Here is a 21,683-nt window from a genome sequence, read left to right as displayed (position 1 = left end):
GATGTATAGAGCCATGGTTACTAACTTTTTCATTCCTGAATTGAACAACCATGATGTCCAGGAGCTGTGGTTCCAACAAGATGGCGCAACATGTCACACAGCTCGTGCCACAATCGATTTATTGAAAGACACGTTTGGTGACAGCCTAATTTCACGTTTTGGACCTGTGAATTGGCCTCCAAGATGTTGTGATTTAACACCGCTAGACTACTTTCTGTGGGGCTATGTAAAGTCATTGGTCTATGCGGATAAGCCACAAACCCTTGACCATTTGGAAGACAACATTCGCCGTGTTATTGCCGATATACGGCCACAAATGTTGGAAAAAGACATTGAAAATTGGACGTCCAGATTGGACTACATTCGAGCCAGCCGTGGCGGTCATATGCCAGAAATCATATTCAACATGTAATGCCACAAGATTATCTTGCAGATAAATAAAATTCATGTCAATCGAATAATCCATCGTTGTTTTATTGCAATTCAAAGTTCTTTAGCTCTAAAAAAAATCCTTTACTTCAACCAAGTGAATTCTCACTGCCTGTTCACCCTGTCGAATAAAAAATATGAAACTAGTCGCAGGAACCCCATTTGCATAGATCCCAAAAATTCCAAAACCATCTGTCCCAACCCCAATCGTCCGCAAGAAATCCCTCTCGACCAGAGTTGAACAATCAATTATTAAAGACGCCTCTCCGCCCTCCCATACCACCTGAATCATTCAATCCCCCCCAGGGGGCGAGGGACGGTGGGAAGGCGTAAGAATTTATAATGCAGGAAGAACGTCCCGTTCGATCCCGGGGAACGGACCGATATTTCAACCCCTTACGGCCGTATAACGGGTCGCTAAACGCCCGATCGGCAAAGAGCGGCGATCCGTCGACCTCTCCCCGTCGGAGATGTTATTCCGATCCTCGAGACCAACCGTCGGCCGTAGATCTTGTCTTTCGCGCGATTAGGTCGAGAGGGATGAACACCGAGTCCCGGACGACGGCTCTTTTATCGCCGGGGCGGGAAGAGGGAATCCGGTCGTCCGTGGGAACCTTTAGGATGCGAGGTTCCCGCCGAGAGTGTACCCAAGTACTGGAACTGGAAGCCATTTGCACTCTTATGGAAGGAATGTGGCGGTGTTGATCAGGAGGTACCGACATCTATTGGAAATCGTGGAAACGATGATAGAGATATCTTTGAGAAGTTGCACAATCTGTTCCACAATCTTGTAGATTCTAGGTAGAGGCGTTAAATCGTCTTTATTCGGCTCAATTGGACTCTCTGCAGTGTTCGTTACCTGCGAAGGCTCGGACAAGGTTGTATATTGTAACAAATTAATTCGCAGTATATTTACAGAACTTGAGTGTTAAATGAGCCAGTTTCCTATTTCCTTTCATTTTGGAACATCTATTTATTTATTTTGAATCGGGGTCGTTACGACTAGATCAGCCTTCCGAAAGCTGCGACCACATGGTTCTTCTGTTCTTAACCCTACCCATTTCTACAAAGGAGGACGTTGGTACATCCTTAGGAGCCTTGGCTGTTACCTCGTGAGTATCCAGGACTGACTTTCCTATACGAGTGGCTCTTAGGCAAGTTAACCCCGGCAATTTTCACACCATGTGTTCAGCTGTTCCACAAAGCCTGCAAATGTCATCTGTTAACATGCGGTATAACGACAGTGGCCTGGTAACAGTCCCACCCGAAGATCAGCTCGTGGAAGCTTTCTGGGAGAGGTAGGTCCAAGCACCACAAATTGCCTTGTCCAACTTTCTTTTTTCGTACAAACAAGGGTAGTGAAGTATGGGACTGTAATGCATAAACGTCAAGGAGACAGTGTAAGCTCTCTATTATTCAGCATAATAATGGATGAAATTGTTCAAGAACTAAAAAAACAGGACAGGGATATAGGCTTTCAATTAAATACATAAAAATACATCTTGATCTCGGACAACGAAGAAGTCCTACAGCGCATGGCAAATGCTTTCAAATCAGTAGCAGAAAAGTACAACATGAAGATATCAACCAAATCGTTAGTTGTAGCAAGGGAAGATGTCAACTTGTAATTCTTCTTCTTAGTACGCCGTCTCCTAACGAAGGTTGCGATCCATCTGGCAATCAAAACTCTAGATGTAGCTGCCCTAAAAATGTCGGTGGAGGTGCAACCAAACCATCTTCTCAAATCCTTCAGCCAAGAATTTTGTCTTGTAATTAACAATGAAATAATCGAACAAGTGTCGAAGTTCGAGTATCTTGGGAGACCTGAAAGCAACGGTACGAAAATAAACTAACAAAGCAGCTTATATATCGGTATGCCGACGTGATGTTATCAGGACAAATGAAGATCTGAGACTGGACAGAAAAGTGAGCATTCAGGTTATTGTGCGGTAGGGAGCTCAAAGAAGACGGAAGTGGAACCAGCATGTTAGCAGAGTAAACCCCGAGAGACTTCCACGAATAGCAAGGGATTTGAAACCAATGGGCAGAAGACCACCAGAACGTCCCTACAAAAGATGGCGAGTAGATGGCAGTCTACATCACGAATACGCCGACTGAACTAAGAGATCGATAGAACAAAAGATCTACACGGTCGAAGTTCCAGGAAGGCTTACCGAGCCACAACGAACCAGTTCAAATATTAAAAAAATAGATCGATTAGGAACAAGCCTAAGGTCTAAATAAGAAGAAGAAGATACGTGTCTGATAAAATAACTGACTTCTTGGTTACTCGTAAATTCAAGGAAACGAAGAGTCCAATACACTTTCTAGAAAGGGAGCACAAATGCCCTGAAATATTTCCTAAATAAAACGAAATGCAACAATAAGAAAGAGATTCGAGAGAAGAATGACGATTGCAGATTCTGTGGAGAGGAGGAAGAAACTATGGATCACCTGGTAACGGAATGTCTCGCCACCGCTAGCCAAAGTAAAACATGCTTTAGACAAGAGACTTGTAGAAGTGAAGAAGTAACCTCCTTAAATGCATTCAAGATGCTGGAGTTCATTAGAATTCAAGAACTGAAGGACGAGCTGTAGGTCAAGTGTATTTAGAGATTTCCACAATGGACGAAACTATTGATTCTAATGGGAGTAGGGTGAGTTTCTGTGAGCAAGAGAATTAATCTCTCTGAAATCTCATCATTGCAAGAAAACGCAACAAATACTCTGAAGGAGAAACTAGTAGGCGTGAGCAAATTTCTGCATGCTCATCATCTGCTGTATTTTATTGTCCCAGGATTCGAATGAGCGCAGGCGTTCCAGATTCGTAGATTTTTTCAGACACATCAAGGCCCGGTTCTGATTAGATCAGGGAATTTGCTTTCTGCTCCGCTCGTCCATTCTATGTGGAGACGACAGATGAGGCGAAGACCGCGAGGTTTCGGCTACGCGAAGCGGATCCTTCGATCTGGGGCATTTTTTCCGCCCCGATCGTTATTTATTCTATTCCCACCCTCTCCCCCCGCGACACGATACATCTATACGACCCGAAAATCGGGTTGTTCGCCCGGCCGTGCGTAAATCTACATCATCGATCGGCCCTAACCTCGTTTATTCCGATATGAATAAATATTCTTCGATTTACCTCTCGTTCTCTCGTTGCCTCAGGGCAACGATGTGTCGGCCGCGATGGTTCTCGGTATCGGAAACAAACATGTTTTCTATCGGTGCGCGAGATTCGTAAATATTTGATTGCGAAAAATGATCGTTTTCGTTTTGTCTATTTTTGGAATTTTTGAGATGGATATTTCCGTTTGGAGATTGGATCCGGTCGTATGAATTTGATTTGAAGATAGGTTTGAATGTTGTTTGGGGGATTCGAACTTCTGAATTCAGCTGGTTTCGCTGTAAGTCGATGACGACTTGAAGGAACGGTGAATAGTGAATGAGTTTCCTTCCTATATTTAAAACTTTCCAAATCCTTGCAAAAACACCATAATTCGTAAGGGAACGATGAACTTCCAGCTTCCTCGGTAGCTCAGTTGGTAGAGCACTGTACCTGTGATTTGGAGGTTGTAGGTTCGAGCCCCGCTCGAGGCGGTACTTTTTTAGGAATTGATAAAATTCACTGCAATGCCGTGATTTATCATTATTTATTTACTACAGACGTTAAAAACCATTCTAGTTTATAACTTTAAATGTTGAACCGACGGTAATTCAGCGGTACTGATACTGTGGATGTGGAAGGAAGAACAGGGACACCAAATTTTAAGAATTGGAATTCCATTTCATTGGTTTTTATTGCATCTTGATTGACATGAATATTGAATCCCGTTGGTGTTTTTGGATCATATACGGGTGGAACCAGGGATATAAAATACCTGGGGCGGACCTAAACTGACACAGGCCACACATTTGCCCTTGAGATGTCTTCTAAAAAGGCAAAAGAACTAAAAAGGTTCAACACAACTGAGTGTTTTCATTGAAATAGAACCTTTCTGTGGTTAAGGTGAATATACCTAGGAGAAAGAGTTTTAGGAGAAGGAAAAAATCGAAAGAAAAACACTCGGAATTTTTCTGATATGGATCCGAAAGGTTTCTTGGAAACATTGATATTGCAGGCTCTCAGAAGTAAAGAAGAACAATGTGAGCATTGAAAAATGGAACTGAAATATACAAAAAATTGGCTGAATAGAGAATTATTGCAAGGCGAGGTTGCAACAGTTGAATTTCACTGAAATGCTGATAACCTTCCCGATTTTACATCAGTGATGCTCTCTCTTTTGAAAATTTTTCCTAATTATTTTTCTTTCGTTTAATGATGAGAAAGAAGAAAGGAATTTTTCTCTGAGTCCATTAATCGTCATTGTTTAGGCGATAAAGTTGTTCTCGAAGTAGCGCTGCGTATGGTGCCATTTCACGGGCAAAGGGTCAAACACATGCGACTCACTTCAAATTCCACTGCAGTTTCCATAGAAATATTGACATATCAATATACATTATTGGCACAGATACGTCCAGGTTGAGTTGATCCCATCAGCTGAAATTCAAATAGTATTATGCGGTGATTTGAACAATTCCCTTTCCAGCATTTCACAGATTGTAAAAAGGAAGCGGAAAAAATGTTGCGGCTTTTCGTTTGACTTTCGGCATTCTTTATCAAGTTTTCTCTTTTTTTTTCTGTAGCAGCCATTTTTCATCCTCTCCTGGACGTAGGCCTTCTCCATTTCCTTCTTACACATTTATATTACATCCAAAGATACTGACTTTCCAGCACTGTGCAGCACCTTCTGCAGGAATAAATAAAAGTTTTTCGTTGTTGTTTCCATAGAAATATGGCCATTTTTTTCAGAAAAGTTCGAGACGCCCAAATCATCTCAAACATAATCTATTCAGTGGACACACCATCGGTTATCTTAAGGTTCCCTAGGACAGTCTCTGTCGACCGTCGCGTTTAGACGACTTTATCTAACCAATCGTAATTCTAGGAATCGTGTAGCTAGGCGGAGCTACGAGATTACTAGAAGTGCGATTGGTTAGATAAAGTCGTCGATACGCAACGGTCGACTTAGACTGTCCGAGGAAACCGTAGCCTTAGGGACTTTACCTGCCGTTCTGCAAGGGATGAACATGAAAAGGACGAGCCAATTTAAGGGGCGTATCCGCAATAATCGCCTCAAACATCCCCCTCTCATCCCCTTCGCCCAAGGCCGTGGGTTTCGTAAGGCACAAGTTTACCTACCGGTGTCTTTTCTTCTGGATATTGCTCCTCCAGGTTCTTATTGTTGTCTGGATCTGAGAGGGGAGGGGAGGGGATTTATGCGTGCGGCCCGAGCAATTTCGCAATCTGCATAAATTGCGGGGCGTAATTGAAACACAAACAAAACGGACCCCTCAGGTATCTCGAGACCGCCATTGACGATAATGGAAAATAAGGGTGGCCGTTCCCGGGGAAATTTGTCTGGATGTGGTTTTTGCGATCGGTTTCGCTTCCGGCTGTGGCCGGATCCTGAAAAGGTTGTTGGATTAGATAAGATTCATTTTTGCCGTGAAAATATGTTCATTTTAGAGCGGGGTCTGTTCCACTAACAGAGTGTTATATCGTCACGATGTCTGTAGTTTTATATTCTTGATTGTGTCTGCCTCGCTTGACGAAAATAAGCCTTGATGTGATTGAGAAGTAAAACACTTAATTTTGAATTACATTTTGACTTCATCAGGTAAGTATGGCAACTGATGAAGTCCAATTTTAATTTGAGGAAACAATTGTTGTGTAATCAATAAATATATAAGAATGTGGATGCTTGAATCATTCATTGCTCTGATAGCGCTATCAACACAAAGCTTGGAATTGTTCTTCTAAACGGTTTTCCAATAAAAGGTTTCATTTTGAATAGCCCACTATCTGGGAAGTTGTCACTTTTAAGGTGTTATTGTACTTGATTTTCACAGAATTTTAGGAAAGTGGGTTATCCAAGGTTTTATCCAAGGTTTTGAGGTGTTATCTTTCAACTTTTGACATGTAAAAATTATGCCCAATGAAAACAACGCTCTGAAATAATTTTTAAAATTCATTACAAAAATGATGGAAATTTTGAATCCACAGTCCGCAAAATGAAAGCACTTTCAAATCGTCGTGAAGCACCATCTCGGCCTGCGATATTGAAACTGGTGGAAAATTTTGAGTTGTTGGGATAAGTTAGTAACGTGAAGAATTTGAACCGTGTACGTCGCTCGATATCAAGAGTAAAAATTACAGAAATTTTCAAATTCATCAATGAAATAATTGAGATACGATTGATATACTTTCAAATATCGAAGCGATATAAAACAAACACTATAAATGAAAAAAAATGAAAACATTGAGTATATTCTACACTGCAATGCTAAGGTTTCTTTCAGAAATCGACAAAATCAATCAAACCATTTTCGCACAGAATCAAAATGAATCTGCACTGAAGAACCTAGCGATAAAGGTTGTGTACATACCCGTTTTTTTCAAAATAAAACTCAAACTCTCATTTGGAAACCATTAATTAGGAATAGTCGATAAATGTCTTTATAAAAGCTGGTCGTAAGCACAATTCGAGTACATTGCCTAGTAGCTCCAAAATGGCGAAGGAGCCGGTTACCAAAAATTGAAGAAAATCAAACGGGATTTCAGATAACGAGAAAAACACCTGGTGCTCTCAATTGTCGTTCATTATCGTCAAAATATCCCTGATCTTCCAAACCAGACGAGCAACGCAATTAAAACACACAGTCTATAACCGGAATTGCAAAATGGCGAAGGCGCGCCTCCAATTCAGCGAAAGTTGCCGTCGAGGTGTAATAACACCTGACGTTACAGTCAATGGCGATCAGTATAGAGCCATGATTACTAACTTTTTCATTCCTGAATTGAACAACCATGATGTCCAGGAGCTGTGGTTCCAACAAGTAGGCGCAACATGTCACACAGCTAGTGCCACAATCGATTTATTGAAAGACACGTTTGGTGACCGCCTAATTTAACGGTTCGGACTTGTGAATTGGCCTCCAAGATCTTGTGATTTAACACCGCTAGACTACTTTCTGTGGGGCTATGTAAAGTCATTGGTCTATGCGGATAAGCCACAAATTCTTGACCATTTGGAAGACAACATTCACCGTGTTATTGCCGATATACGGCCACAAATGTTGGAAGAAGTCATCGAAAATTGGACGTCCAGATTGGACTACATCCGAGCCAGCCGTGGCGGTCATATGCTAGAAATCATATTTGAAATGTAATGCCACAAGATTATGTTGCGGATAAATAAAATTTATGTCAATAAAATAATCCATCGTTGTTTTATTGCAATTTAAAGTTCTATAGCTCTAAAAAAAACACCCTTTAGTTATAATTCATTCATTCATTCATTCATTCATTTGGTGGTTCCAAAATGGCGAAAGAGCCGGGTGCCATAAATCGAAGAAAATCAAACGGGAGTTTAGATAACGAGAAAAACACCTGATGTTTTTAATTATCGTTCATTATCGTCATAATATCCCCGTTCCTCCAAACCAGACAAGCAACGCAATTATAACGCATAGTCTATAACCGGAATTGCAAAATGGCGAAGGCGCGCAATCCAATTCAGCGAAAGTTGCCGTCGCGGCGTAATGACAAGCAGTGCCCAGGAGGGCCGTGCATTCTCGATGATTTCATGAATATAGACATATGTCTCATTTCCTAGGGGACCATTCATCATGCCGCCGAATTAGGCCTGGAATTAATGGGCTCGAACGACGTCTACTTGATCGCGAACTGAGAGGAGTGCAATTTTGTTTTGAACACCTTATCATCGTCTCCTTTGTGGGGCGTTCGGGGGATATAATTCAACAACGCGTCTGTTGAATTCATGTTGCAGTTCCTGTTTAGCTATTTAGTCCCTAATTAGATGCAAATGGAACTTGGAATTTTGGAAATATCGATCTTGCGGTGATATTTCTTATTGAGTGATAGATAGGTAGTTGAATTTTGAATATATAGACGATATGGTATACAACGTTGCCGGGGATGAGAGGATCATTTTCGCTGATGATACATCCTTTTTGAATAGAGCATAAAATAATAGAAAACTCCAGAAAAAAGCTGCAAAATCTGTTCAGGAAGCCGTTGAATGGTTCAATGGAAACAATTTGAAGGTAAATCCTGATAAAACACAAAGGCTAGTAATAACAACCAAAAGCCATAATAAAGAGAGTATTTCTTTGCTCGGGATGTGCATCAGTGGAAATTTGACTTGGACTGAGCATGTGACTGAATTGTGTTAAAGGCTTTCCACATCATTATTTGCAATAAGACAAATAGAAAATATGCTCACAGAAAACGAAGCACTCCTCACCTATCACGCTCAGTTCCACGGACGAATGACCTATGGTATTATACTGTGAGGTGCGTCGTCGGATGCACTCAGGGTCTTTCTGAAACAGAAGAAAGCGATAAGGTTGGTAGCTGGAGTTAATCAAATGACAAGTTGCAGATCGCTGTTCAAAAAATACAAAGTACTTACTGCCCCATGCTGCTACATGCTCGAGTATCTCCTCTACGTTTATGGGAAAAAAGAACTCCCGAAACACTCAAATGTACATGACCACTTTACGTGATCCAAAAACAAAATTGTGATTCCCAGCCACCGCATTAATAGAACACAAAAAACGTACATCTTCAATGGTGTTAAGATGTACAATAAACTTCCCGATCACATGACATCACTTCGTGGAGGCTTGTGAAAAACGATTGGTTCGCTCACGTAGATCACGAAAGTACTCGAATTTGGGGGATTGGTCCATCATTTCAGAAATTATAGGTTAAAAACTGACATTTTCTGAAAAGAATTAGTGAATTTTCTCTGAGCTGCCATCGCTCCAGGACAGAAGATAAGGACATGAAGCCTCATTTTGTTTCAGATCAGAACTCGATCTTCGAAAAACATTTCATTTGAGGGGTCTGTGACGAATATTTTAGGAGATATAACGATTTTTGTGGAGATATTGAATTTTCACGGGTTTTTCCGAAAATTTTGAATTACATTTCAGAACGGCTTCCTAATCAGTGAGTTGAATCTTATCGTTTGAGACCATTCTCGAGTGAAATTTCTAAAAAATAACAGACATTGTAATGAAATAATAGTGCTATCGGTTCAGAGAAAGAGCGTCCAAAAAAAGATCACGATAAACCCAAAATTAACGTTATTAAGGGATATTTAACACGAAGTTCTGCTCTCAAAAGCAGATCATCTCAAAGGATAAGTAAATATGCTTATCAATTCAGAAATTTTCAATTATAACCGAGCGTAAAAGTCAACTATTTCATGTGATAACAGTAAAGAACAAGGGTGAAGATTTTATCAGGACATAAAGGCGATATCAAATGACTCGGAAAGCCGTTTAATATAATGGCAGATTACTTTAGCAGACTGTAGGGAGAACGTCCTACGGAACTTGATGCTTGTCGCAGAATAGAGAGAATATTCAAATTATAAGTCATGAACATATAGATTCATCTTTTTTCAAATGAGATTCAAGTTGCGTTATGTGCTTCAACTTGAATACGTTCTTTTATTGAATGCTTAATGAAAGGAAGGAAAGCAGTGGAGGGAAGTCAGGAATTTTTGAGCTCTCGTTCATTTATGCGGTATTTTGGAAAATAAATTAGAGTGTGATCAAATTTGAATAAACCCTCAAAACATACGGGGTCCTTATGATTGATTATACAGGGTGGGCAAATAAGCGAGGTAAACGGCTATATCTCAGGATCCACTCATCGTAGAGACTTGCGGTAAGAAAACACTAAAGTGTACAAGAGAACACACTGAAAATTATTTTGAAGTTCATACCTCTACCGCTAGGGGGCGTAATAGCTACCGTCGAGTAGAAAAATCAATTCTACTCGAAAACGTTTCATATGAAGATGAAGAAAAACTATCATCACTGTAATCCTTGAAAAATTCTCTATCTTTTTGAATTGTCACTTTTGATTTTATGACATCAAATAAGGGTAAGTGAAAGGGAGGAATCTGACTGATTGAAACGCCTGTAATTTCAGATTGGCTCAACATTTTTGAGCAAATTAGATCTCGTCTGAAAGATAATATCTTGTGGATTGAAGACAAAATATAGTCATGATAAAATGGTGAAATTTTTTACCGCAAGTCTCTACGATGAGTGGAACCTGAGATATAGCCGCTTACCTCGCTTATTTGCCCACCCTGTACATCTTAGAAGCCTTCAAAATATTCTTTTCACTGTTTCAATAAAAATTCAAAATTGTTTATAATGATATTTGTGTATTTTCAATTCCGTTTGAAATCTTGCAAACTCCTCGTTGACATGATAAGGAAATATTTCAAATATCATGTAACAATTTTTTATGAAGACCGTGTAGTTCACAGAATTATGAAAGGAGAAGTGCCGAGGGTAGATGATCAAGCTAGAATCCCGGATAGCTTTTTTATTATTTCAACCTAAAATAATAATAAAATTGAACGCAGCAATTAAAATGATCACGATCGAATATAATTCAATGACTGTGACTGTTTACTTTCAATCACCTCTGGCAGTTGATAATAAAAAACACAACGACGATAATCAGTGCATAAACAATGTTCCAATTTTATTTTCTTTACAGGTAAGCCACATGAAATGATACATCTCTTCACACTCCCGTATGTGAGTATTATCTTCTTTTTTCTTGATATTGTTTTCCACATATTGCAATGCGGGAATCCCAGCTGGCACATTTTTTTTATGTTAATATAAAAAAAAATGTTTTTTTATTTTAACATAAAAAAAATTTAAAGAACCAATTGATATTTTATCTTCTTCCTTGTGTGGGTTTGAGAACAAGATGGTATTTATATACAGAGTATCCGGGAAAATGTGGGAAATCTCTCGGATTCAGATAAACCATAAAAAAATAAGATGACAAGGTTCCATCATTTTTTTCCTAGCGGCCCACCCTACGGAGATACGGCCTCCTAAACGACGTTACTGGAAATCCATTCTACTGGAATAATCTCAAACTGCAGCTTCAGTTCAGTTAAAAAGGAATACTTAGCAAATTCATGAAAGGCCCTACAGTTGTGGTTACGGAAAATTTCAGTATTTACTTCAAAAATCAAGTACATCCTCCAATAATAAATGAACCGAAATTAAGGTTTCCATTCTAGTGATTCACCCCGTATATTCCAATTCGGGCGTTACAAGATCCTAGCGCATCCTAGACCCAGCAACCGACCTCAGTGAATCATCCCCTAAAAAAATCGAGCTCTACGCTTGAAACAAGGATCCCAACTCGAACAGAATCCTCGCTTAACTTTTTCCCCATAGAAAATACTTTCATTAGAACCGCACCCGCCAAACTTAACATGGCCTCTGTCCAAACGACAACCCTCATCCACCCTAATAACCTAGGGGGGCGGCAAGGGGGACAAAAAACAAAACCCGCACCATTAGTTCGCCTCCGAAAAGTCAAAGGGGAATGGAGATAACGCACTTACAAGGCGAGGGGACGTCTCGTCCGACGCTATCGACGCGGACGAAGCGTCCCGGCGTCCCGTAATGAGGCTCGTAGCAAGGAGGGGTTGGGGGTTGAAGGAGATTGTTTTCTTCGATCTCGAATCTTGGGTAGGAGAGACAGGAGGTTTTTTCTGGGGTCCTTATGGTCGGAACCTCTTAGGGGGATTCGATAAAGAGTTGGATGTATTGTCGAAAAGGAGGGACACTTCGATTCGTTTGGTCCTGTTTGTGAAGGGTTGGGAATGATTGGATGTGATCGCGATAGCTGCGGGGTGCTGTTTTTATCGGCTAGATCTGGGCTGGTCGTAGGATACGTTTGCATTTAGGGATTTTAAATTCGATTACATAGCGGGGACACTTTGGAATATTAGCGTATTGTTTGTTGGGACGGTTGGCGTGATACAATAAAATGCAGTTATCAGTAGAAATGTAGGCTTGGTTATCGATCGTCTAGATCGTCTCCGTGTCTTTGTCGGATTTGTAATAATTAAACTCTTTTGAATTATTTACATCTATTTACAAAGCCACACTTATATAGTACAAACTCAGTATTGAGAAGATCTTGATTACGTCTTAATTACAAGATTCTCACTACGGTACTGAATTTCGTCTTTAGTAGATTGTTAATAATTCGAAACGTCTTCGAATATCACGTCTTCGTCTTCAATTCTAGTTTCGGTCGTCTCGTCTTTAACTCGTTCGCGACTCGTCCTAATCTAGTCCGCGAACCGTCTTTACGTCGTACGACATGAGTTGACCTACCGAACTTGCTCTTAACTCGTCTTAGACTTGATTTGAATTCTCTACCGACCACAACTCACTCCGATCACCCCTGAGTATCGACTTCCCTTCTTCCGGCTTGACCACACCCTTTATACCACTCCGATATCGGGAGAAGTACCACCCCCTAGTCCAATGAGAGTTTTGCCGTACCGCCCACAAAGCTCTTCGCGGATTCCTGGAAATCGAATATTCTCGAAGGACTAGAACCTGATACACAGATGTGACACATCTGGTAAAACCGTCTTGTTTTCGATCTTTCCTAACCCCAGTAAATCTCCTTAGATTTACAATCGAGTAATCGACCCGACATGTCTTCGACATCTCGAAGAATTAACACTTCCCTTCTAAGTTATATACAAAAGCAATTCATTCCCTGTAAATTCATTGAAACTCTTATGCCCTCGACACTTTAAGAAACTAATAGGTCTCCAAGCATCCTGTTGACCATCTCAATTATTTACAGGGAACAATAACTGGATCCTACAGTAATATCCCTCGGATGTAGATGATAGACGAGATAATTTTATGACAATTGAAAGCTCATTCCTTGCAGTTACCAAGATACGAGTCCCTTCTTTCTTACTCAAATTGACCGCCCAATTTTTTAGTACCAACGTCAATTATTCCAAGCTGTAATATTATTGTTCAACATGTCGTCGAGTAAGAAGGCTGTTTCATGCGAGTCTCTGAAAGTTGATATTCCTGAATGTGGTAATTGCAAACGTACAATTATGAAAAATATAGTGAAGTGTAATAATTGCACTAAAGTGTATCACCCTGGTTGTGCAAATAAGATAAAAAAGTGTTGTGATGAGGATTTCATAAACTCCAACGATGAAAATTCTTATGATGTTTCTCCGCTGCCAAATAGTGTTAAAACTATATCAAATGAATCATCCCATAAAGAACTCCTACTTAAAATAATCTTCGAATTGGAAGCAAAAAATTCGATTCTAGTAGAAAATAATTCATTATTGAAATATAAGATTTCTACACTCGAATCGGAAGTCATCATTAAAAATACGCAGATTAGCGATCTGAATAAGAAATTGAAAATAAACACAGATGTCAACATGAGGATGGCAGAACATGATTTAGTTAGTTATTCTTCAAGAATAAAGGATGCCGTAACTGACGATCATGCTCGCTCAAGAATTACCCTAGTTCCTACAACAATGGTTCCGTCAGCGGGGACTTCTGCCGCTCCGACGAAGCGGATGAACAGTAATCCACGAAAAGAAAACCAAGTGGTATTATCCAAGCCATCAAATCTGCATAATGCTGCTAATGAGTCTATTCCCAACATTAATTTAAAGAAAATTCCACCAAATAAACCTAGTAAGGAAAGTGAATGGAATGTTGTTTCCCACAAAAGAGCTGCTTCAAAACGTAATAAAGCACTAGTCATTGGAACAAATGTAGACAGTTCAAATGTCGAAGGGGTAGAAAAATACAAGGCTTTCCATGTGTCTAACTTAAAACCGGATACTACAGTCGAAAACCTGCAACTTTTTTTAAAAAAAAAATTCTCAACAGTCAAGTGTGAAAAATTAACTTCCAGGTATCCTGAAAGCTATTCCTCATTTAAAGTGCTTATTTCGAGTTCTGAGAATGAGAAAGCTCTCGACGGATCAAATTGGCCAAATAAGGCAAGTATTCATCGGTTTTTTCAACCAAAGAAAGTGAATCGTCCAGCAGATTAGACATAGTCAAACAAAGAAATTTGAGAATTGTACAGTTGAACGTCCAATGCATATCAAACAAATTGGACATCATCGAGTTGTTCCTGGCGGAAAATAATCCTGACTTTGTCAGTATTGTTGAACATTGGTGCAGTTCCGAAAGCGTAAAAACGATGACAATGCCTGGATACTTTCAAGCTGATTCCTATTGCCGTCCAAATCGAGCTCATGGAGGATCTATGATCTACGTTAAATCTGGATTACAGGTGAAAAAGTTGTGTGTTTCGAAGTTTTCTTCTGAATTGGAATGTGAAATGTGTGGAATCATGCTAGTGGCAGGTAACTTTAAGTTAGGTATTATAAGTGTTTACCGACCTTGTTCTGGTGATTTTGTTCATTTTCTGGAGAGATTAACATGTGCACTGATTCATTGTTTCTCTTTGGTCGATATCATTTTTGTATGCGGTGATTTCAATGTAGATTTTTTGACAATCAACACAAAGAATTGTAAACTATTGATCGACTTGTTGGAGTGCTTCAATTTGAATATAACATCTAAAGACCCAACAAGAATATTTACAAACGTATCTGGCCATGTATCAATTTCAAAGGTTGATTATATATTAACAAATGCTAACCTATCTGATTGTACGGCTGAGGTTTTTGAAGCACATATTAGTGATCATCGAGTAATATCTCTGGACTTTCTCGCTGATCTGAATGTCATTGATAAGCCTCTATCAACTGTTAACAATCAACTAGTCAGGGATATGAGTAGGCAAAATCTTGATGAGTTTACTTTTCGGATATCCATGAATGATTTCTATGAAATATATGAACGCACACATGTTGATGAATGTTTCAAAGCTTTTGTCGGTATTATTCAGAATACTTTTGATACATGTTGTCCATTAATTAGAAGGACTAAACAAATTCATGATCGCAAAAAATGGATTACTCCGGAAATCATCTTTGCTAAACGAGAGTTGAAGGATATCTATTGGTTGCATACGAATATTAGAAATCAATCTACTTATAATTTGTATAGAAACGCCAAATATTCTTATAAGTCCCTCATAAAGAATTCAAAGCTCAAATATCATAGTGACATTATTGAAAAATCTGATAATAAGAATAAAACTTTGTGGGCGATGGTTAATACGTTGACTGGCCGAAAGACTGAGAAGAAAGAATCTATAGTTCTTATTGTTGACAATGTTCCGCATAGTGAAGCCGATGAACTAGCTGAAATTTTTGCGGAGCATTTCTCCACAGTAACTGAGGCCACTCTCAGAAATTATTATAGAAATTCACTATCTATGTCATGTACCACGTCTTGTATTTTGAATTTCAACTTCTTCTTTTATCCTGTAATGAATCATGAGGTGGTTGATGTAATTAATTCTCTAAAAAACAAAAAATGTATAGGTACTGATTCAATTTCCGCCAGAATTCTGAAATTGATAGGTCCTGACATCGATCGGCACTTTGCCCACTGTATAAATTTGTCAATAAGCACAGGCGTATTTCCTTCCCTTCTTAAAAAGGCCATTGTTATACCTATTTTTAAAAAAAATGATGTTCATGATATTGAGAATTATAGGCCCATCTCCATTCTGAGTGTATTCTCTAAGGTTTTCGAGAGAATTGTATTCAATAGAATGATGAAATATCTTGATGAATTCAATATACTAGATAGCGCTCAACACGGTTTCAGAACTGGCCGGTCAACTCAGACGGCAGCGATTCATTTTATTGAGTTTGTTTATGAATGTCTCGACACTGGCTTATTTGTCGCTGGTATATTTTTTGACTTGTCTCGAGCTTTCGATAGTCTGCCTTTTGGATTTATTATTGACAAATGTTATAATCTTGGTTTCAGAGGAATATTTTTAGACTGGCTCGGCACTTATCTGCAGGGTAGATCTATGCGTGTAAGGGTTCAGGACCATTTGTCTGGCGAGCATGAGTTAGGTATGGGTGTGCCTCAGGGATCTGTTCTGGGGCCATTGCTTTTTTTACTATTTGTCAATGACCTACCAGTAAATTTAAGAGAAATGGTAATTAACTTGTGCACCTATCAGGGCTTACAGTCATCAGTGGATGGAATCAAATTGGCTCTATTTGCTGATGACACCTCAGTAGCCATCTCAGCCCCCACATTTCTGGAGCTGCATAGGTTGTGCGAGCTTTTACTGAATTGCTTTGTAATGTGGTGTCGTACCAATAATTTGATGGTCAATGTTGACAAAACAGTAATTATTCATTTCTCGATCGGAGAAAGTGATCGTAGCTTGGTCATTCGTCATCTAGATAATACCATAACAGCAAAAAATTGCACTAAGTTTCTGGGCATCCATATTGACGAAAATTTGGGGTGGGGTTTGCACGTTGATGTTTTGTGCAAACAACTTAATAGTTCATTTTATGCAATTTGTAGGGTCAGAGATTCAGTACCTCTGGGGTCACTGCTTAATATTTATTATAGCCTGGTCTATTCCCACTTGTCTTACAATATTCTTTTGTGGGGGAGCTCTTCTGGCGCCAGTAGAGTTTTTATATTACAGAAGAGAATATTGCGCATGATCTTCAGGGTGGGTCCACGTACTTCTTGCAAGAGTTTTTTCTTGGAAAATGACATTCTCACATTGCCTTCTATTTTCATTCTCAAATGTCTTGTCTATACTAAAGAGAACGAACACAAAATAAAAAAACTATCTAGTTTTCATGGTTATAATACAAGAAATGAGGGAACATTGTTTATACCTAAGCATAAAACTAGTAAATTTGAAAAATCTCCATTATATCAATGTATAAAATTGTATAACCATGTGCCAGATTATATAAAATCTCTTAATATAAATAAATTTAAGAAAGTTGTTAAAGCATTGATGTTGAAAAAATGTTATTATTGTGTAAATGATTATCTTTGTGACCCATTTGAAACTGGTTAATTATGTTTTTCACTGACTTGTCCTATGCACTTGTATGTTTTACAGGATTAATAAACTATTATTATTATTATTATTATTATTAACGCCAGGTATTAGGCAGGTATTCTCTCAGTTTCAGGAACTGAAGTGGCTTAACGTACGTACAATTCCAACTTATGTATCTCAAGGAAGTTATATTTTTCAATCCCAAGAGAGGTTTTTGTTGTTCCAATCCCACATGAGATGCTTTGGAAAAATGATGAACGATATTAGAATATGTTAACCTGAATTTACAACTCCTTCTTGAATTTCTAACAAAGAAATTATAAAGAAATGATTACATTTATCATAAAATAAATCTAAGAAGGAGTTTTATTGAAATTATTTGACACAAAAAGAATTCCACCAAACCTGAAATACAAGTCTACAATCTGAATGCCTAAAAATAACTAATGTTTCATAATTAATCAATTCGTCCTGTGAGATTATTACTTGTTGAATGCAAATATTCATGTCAACACTTACTGAGAATCCCGACACAATTCTCGCAGATAAATTAAATTCCAAATCTCAAATTAAACTAGTATTGGTCGAAATCTAAAACAATATTTCCTGAAGTCTGGATAATTAATGAAAATCTTCCAGAAAATTCTCTCTATTACCTTCTCTAGATACTCGCATCTGCAAATTACCGCGTCTTCGAAAATTCCAGTAGCGTAACATGAATTGATATTGCAACAACAACCCTAGCTTTCTATACTATGGATATGAGAGTGGATATCGCAGGGACTACTGAGTAGGCATAATAACGATTCCATCAATGATATCGAGATGAAACACCTTAATCTTCTGAGAGAGCGTGTCTCCTTCATGACTGATGGATTAAATATTGTTTGCACATTGTGAACAATACAAATATACAAATTTCCCAAGTCCGTCGTGAATCTTAAACCGCCACAATTCGCTGGGAGCAAACTTCCTTTCGCTCCAAACTCAATCAAGAGACCGCATCGATCCGGACGAAACCATAACGCCCAAGTGGACTTGGGCAAAGTTTTACCCGCGGTCCTTCCGCATACACACATTTCCAACTAACAAGTTCGGGGCTTTTACATGAACGCTCTCCGTCGCCGGCGTCTCGACGAATTAATTGACGGCATTGTATGGATGGAAAATGGTTGTTTCACGGACCGAATCGGGTCGATCCACGGACGCCAGATGGTCTCCTTTCGGCAAATATATTCGGGAAAAGTAAACATGCATAATGAATAAAGATTCATTGTTACAATGTGAACGTTTGGCATTATGATATCGGCAACGCCGGCGATATAACGGGTGTTTTTTTTCGAGGTATATAACTTTAAGTTGGCATTACTGTTCAAGATGGCTACCGATTTAACAGCAGTCAAGTGATTTATTCTCAGTTTGGTTTGGCAATTTATCATGAATAGACTCACGCCTGAACAACGCTTGCAAATGGAGCAATTTTATTTCAAAAATAATGGTTCTGTGCGGAATACGTATCGCGCACTACGTCCATTTTATTTTGTTTAGCGATGAAGCGCACTTTTGGTTGAATGGCTACGTCAACAAACAAAACTGCCGCATTTAGAGTGAAGCTAATTCTCAAGTGTATGTCGAAACACCGTTACATCCAGAAAAAAACTGACTGTTTGGTGCGCTTTATGGGCTGGTGGAATCATTGGTCCGTACTTCTTCAAAAACGATAATGGCCAGAACGTTAGAGTCAATGATGATCGGTATAGAGCCATGATTACTAACTTTTTTATTCCTGAATTGAACAACCATGATGTCCAGGAGCTGTGGCTCCAACAAGACGGCGCAACATGTCACACAGCTCGTGCCACAATCGATTTATTGATAGACACGTTTGGTAGCCGCCTGATTTCACGTTTTGGACCTGTGAATTGACCTCCAAGATCTTGTGATTTAACACCGCTAGACTACTTTCTGTGGGGTTATGTAAAGTCATTGGACTATGCTGATAAACCACAAACCCTTGACCTTTTGGAAGACAACATTCGCCGTGTTATTGCCGATATACGGCCACAAATGTTGGAAAATGTCATCGAAAATTGGACGTCCAGATTGGAATCATATTTAAAATGTAATGCCACAAGATTATCTTGCGGATAAATAAAATTTATGTCAATCGAATAATCCATCGTTGTTTTATTGCAATTTAAAGTTCTATAGCTCTAAAAAAACACCCTTTACATGAACGCTCTCCGTCGCCGGCGTCTCGACGAATTAATTGACGGCATTGTCGGAATGTTTCACGGCCCGAATCGGGTCGATCCACGGACGCCAGATGGTCTCCTTTCGACAAATATATTCTGGAAAAGTAAACATGCATAATGAATAAAGATTCATTGTTACAATGTGAACGTTTGGCATCATGGTATCGGCAACGCCGGCGATATATATATGGTCGAAATAGAGTGGGAGCGATCTGGTAGGAACGTGTGGAAATTGGTTGTGAATATTTAGTGGGTATTTTGGAATTCAATACGACCAGTGTTTTGCCAACAATTCGTTCTGTGAAGGCTTGAATGCCAACTGAAATTAGTGACAACTAACAGGCCAATTGGAAAGTCCCCGGTCTACTATAGTAAAAAAGACTCTTGCCTTAAGCATTTTTTGTGTTAGCTAAGGTGGCATTCCGTGACGTCATCAGGTGATCCGGAGGTTCTTCCTCCTCCCTGCAGAATCTGCACTCTTCGTTTTCTGCTGGACTCATTCTCATAAGGTGTTTCTTGAAGCAGCTATGCCCTGCGAGGAATCCAGTGAGGAGTAAAGCATATTCTTGTTAAGATTTCGCAGCACCAAAGTTCAGAAGAAACTTTCTGAAATGATCCAACCCGGGAAGAATTGGCTAGAGTTTTTCTCTTTCGGTGTTTTTCTTCTCCTGAAATTCTTCCTTGTAGGTGCATCTACCTATTCCACATAAAGGTTCTGAGTCAATGGAAGGAGTTTGTGCTCCTAATCAAACAGCATTTATATCTCTAGAAATGTCAATAAAGAACCCAGAGCAGAATGTTCACTTTTGCTAGACTAATTCCTTTGACTGCTATTTTGTAGTAGAGCCATGATGCTCACTTCCATCTCTCAGAGTGTTAAAATTGAAAAAATACCGTTATTGGACAACTGACAAGTTGAGAGATCAATCAAGGAACCCAAAATATACCAAATATTAGTTTGGTGAAAAGTCCCCGTTCTACCATTGTAAAACACATTTTTTTTTGGCAAAATTCGATTTTATTATTCAAGATGGTTGCCTTTGAAGGCGATACAGCGATTATTATTATTATTATTATTATATCCATCTTCCAACATAACGATACCATTTTTGTATTCCGCTTCAAATTAGGCCTCAATTTCGGCGGTAACTTCCTCATTGGCGCTAAATTTCTTTCCAGCGAGTATTTTTTTGAGGTCTGAGAACGGGAAAAAGTCGCTGGTGGCCATCAACATAACCATTGTCATACAGAAGATTTCCACGCCATTCCGTAGGAATCATAATCAAAAGTAACCCAAGGAGAATGCATGTCATCAAGGGAGAGTAGCGATATACCGGTTTCACCCTTGTTAGGGATCATCAGTAGCGCATAACTCAAAATAAGATGACAAACAATAGAAATAGCAGGCATCTTATTGAACGCTGGCAGACGCCAAATAAATAATAAAATAAAGATAAAGACAACAATTATTAAAGTATGATTAATTGTTGTCTTTATCTTTAATTCAATTTTTGTGGGTCAGAATAATAAAAAGTTGTGCTAACCTGTATCCTAGCTTCAAAAACCCCCGCATAGTCCCGTATCTCCCGTACCTCCGTCCGGAATGCGGGAACTCCCGGAGTTGTTCCGGGGCGTATCGATTGACGTGCGGGGGATCCGCATAGCGGTCTGCACGCCGGGGCACGTTCGAGACCTCGAAGACACACGCCGCCATGACGGATGGCAGTGCGAGACCGTAAGGGACGTTCGCGGAAACCCAAACCGCCCCCGGTTTTTATGTGTCTTCTTCCCGGAATCACCGGAATGGCTTGCGAATAGCAGAAATTTCATTTTTCCCAGTACTCGTTATTCGAATTTTTGCCCTCCTGTTCTTCGGACCAGGGGAGTAGGCGTTTCGTGGAAATTTTGGGGTTGGAAAGTTGGGAATGCGTTTGGAAGGAGTGGTGATTAATTCGTAATCCGATTTAATCTTCATTTTTATCAACTATTTCTTTATAATAATAAAAGAAATGATTTGTACTTCAAGTATTCAATTCAAACATTTGGTAGAA

General features: G+C 39.3%; 1 protein-coding gene across 4 annotated transcripts in view; it reads left to right on the top strand.

Moving 5' to 3' along the window:
• The window catches only part of LOC123671538 (peripheral plasma membrane protein CASK), a 368,319-nt gene that overhangs the window by 69,452 nt on the left and 277,184 nt on the right, over positions 1 to 21,683 (top strand). The window lies entirely within an intron of this gene.

This window comes from Harmonia axyridis, chromosome 1, assembly GCF_914767665.1.
Source record: "Harmonia axyridis chromosome 1, icHarAxyr1.1, whole genome shotgun sequence".
NCBI lineage: Eukaryota > Metazoa > Arthropoda > Insecta > Coleoptera > Coccinellidae > Harmonia > Harmonia axyridis.
The sequence above is the reverse complement of the archived record's forward strand: the minus strand, read 5'-3'. Positions and strand labels throughout refer to the sequence as shown.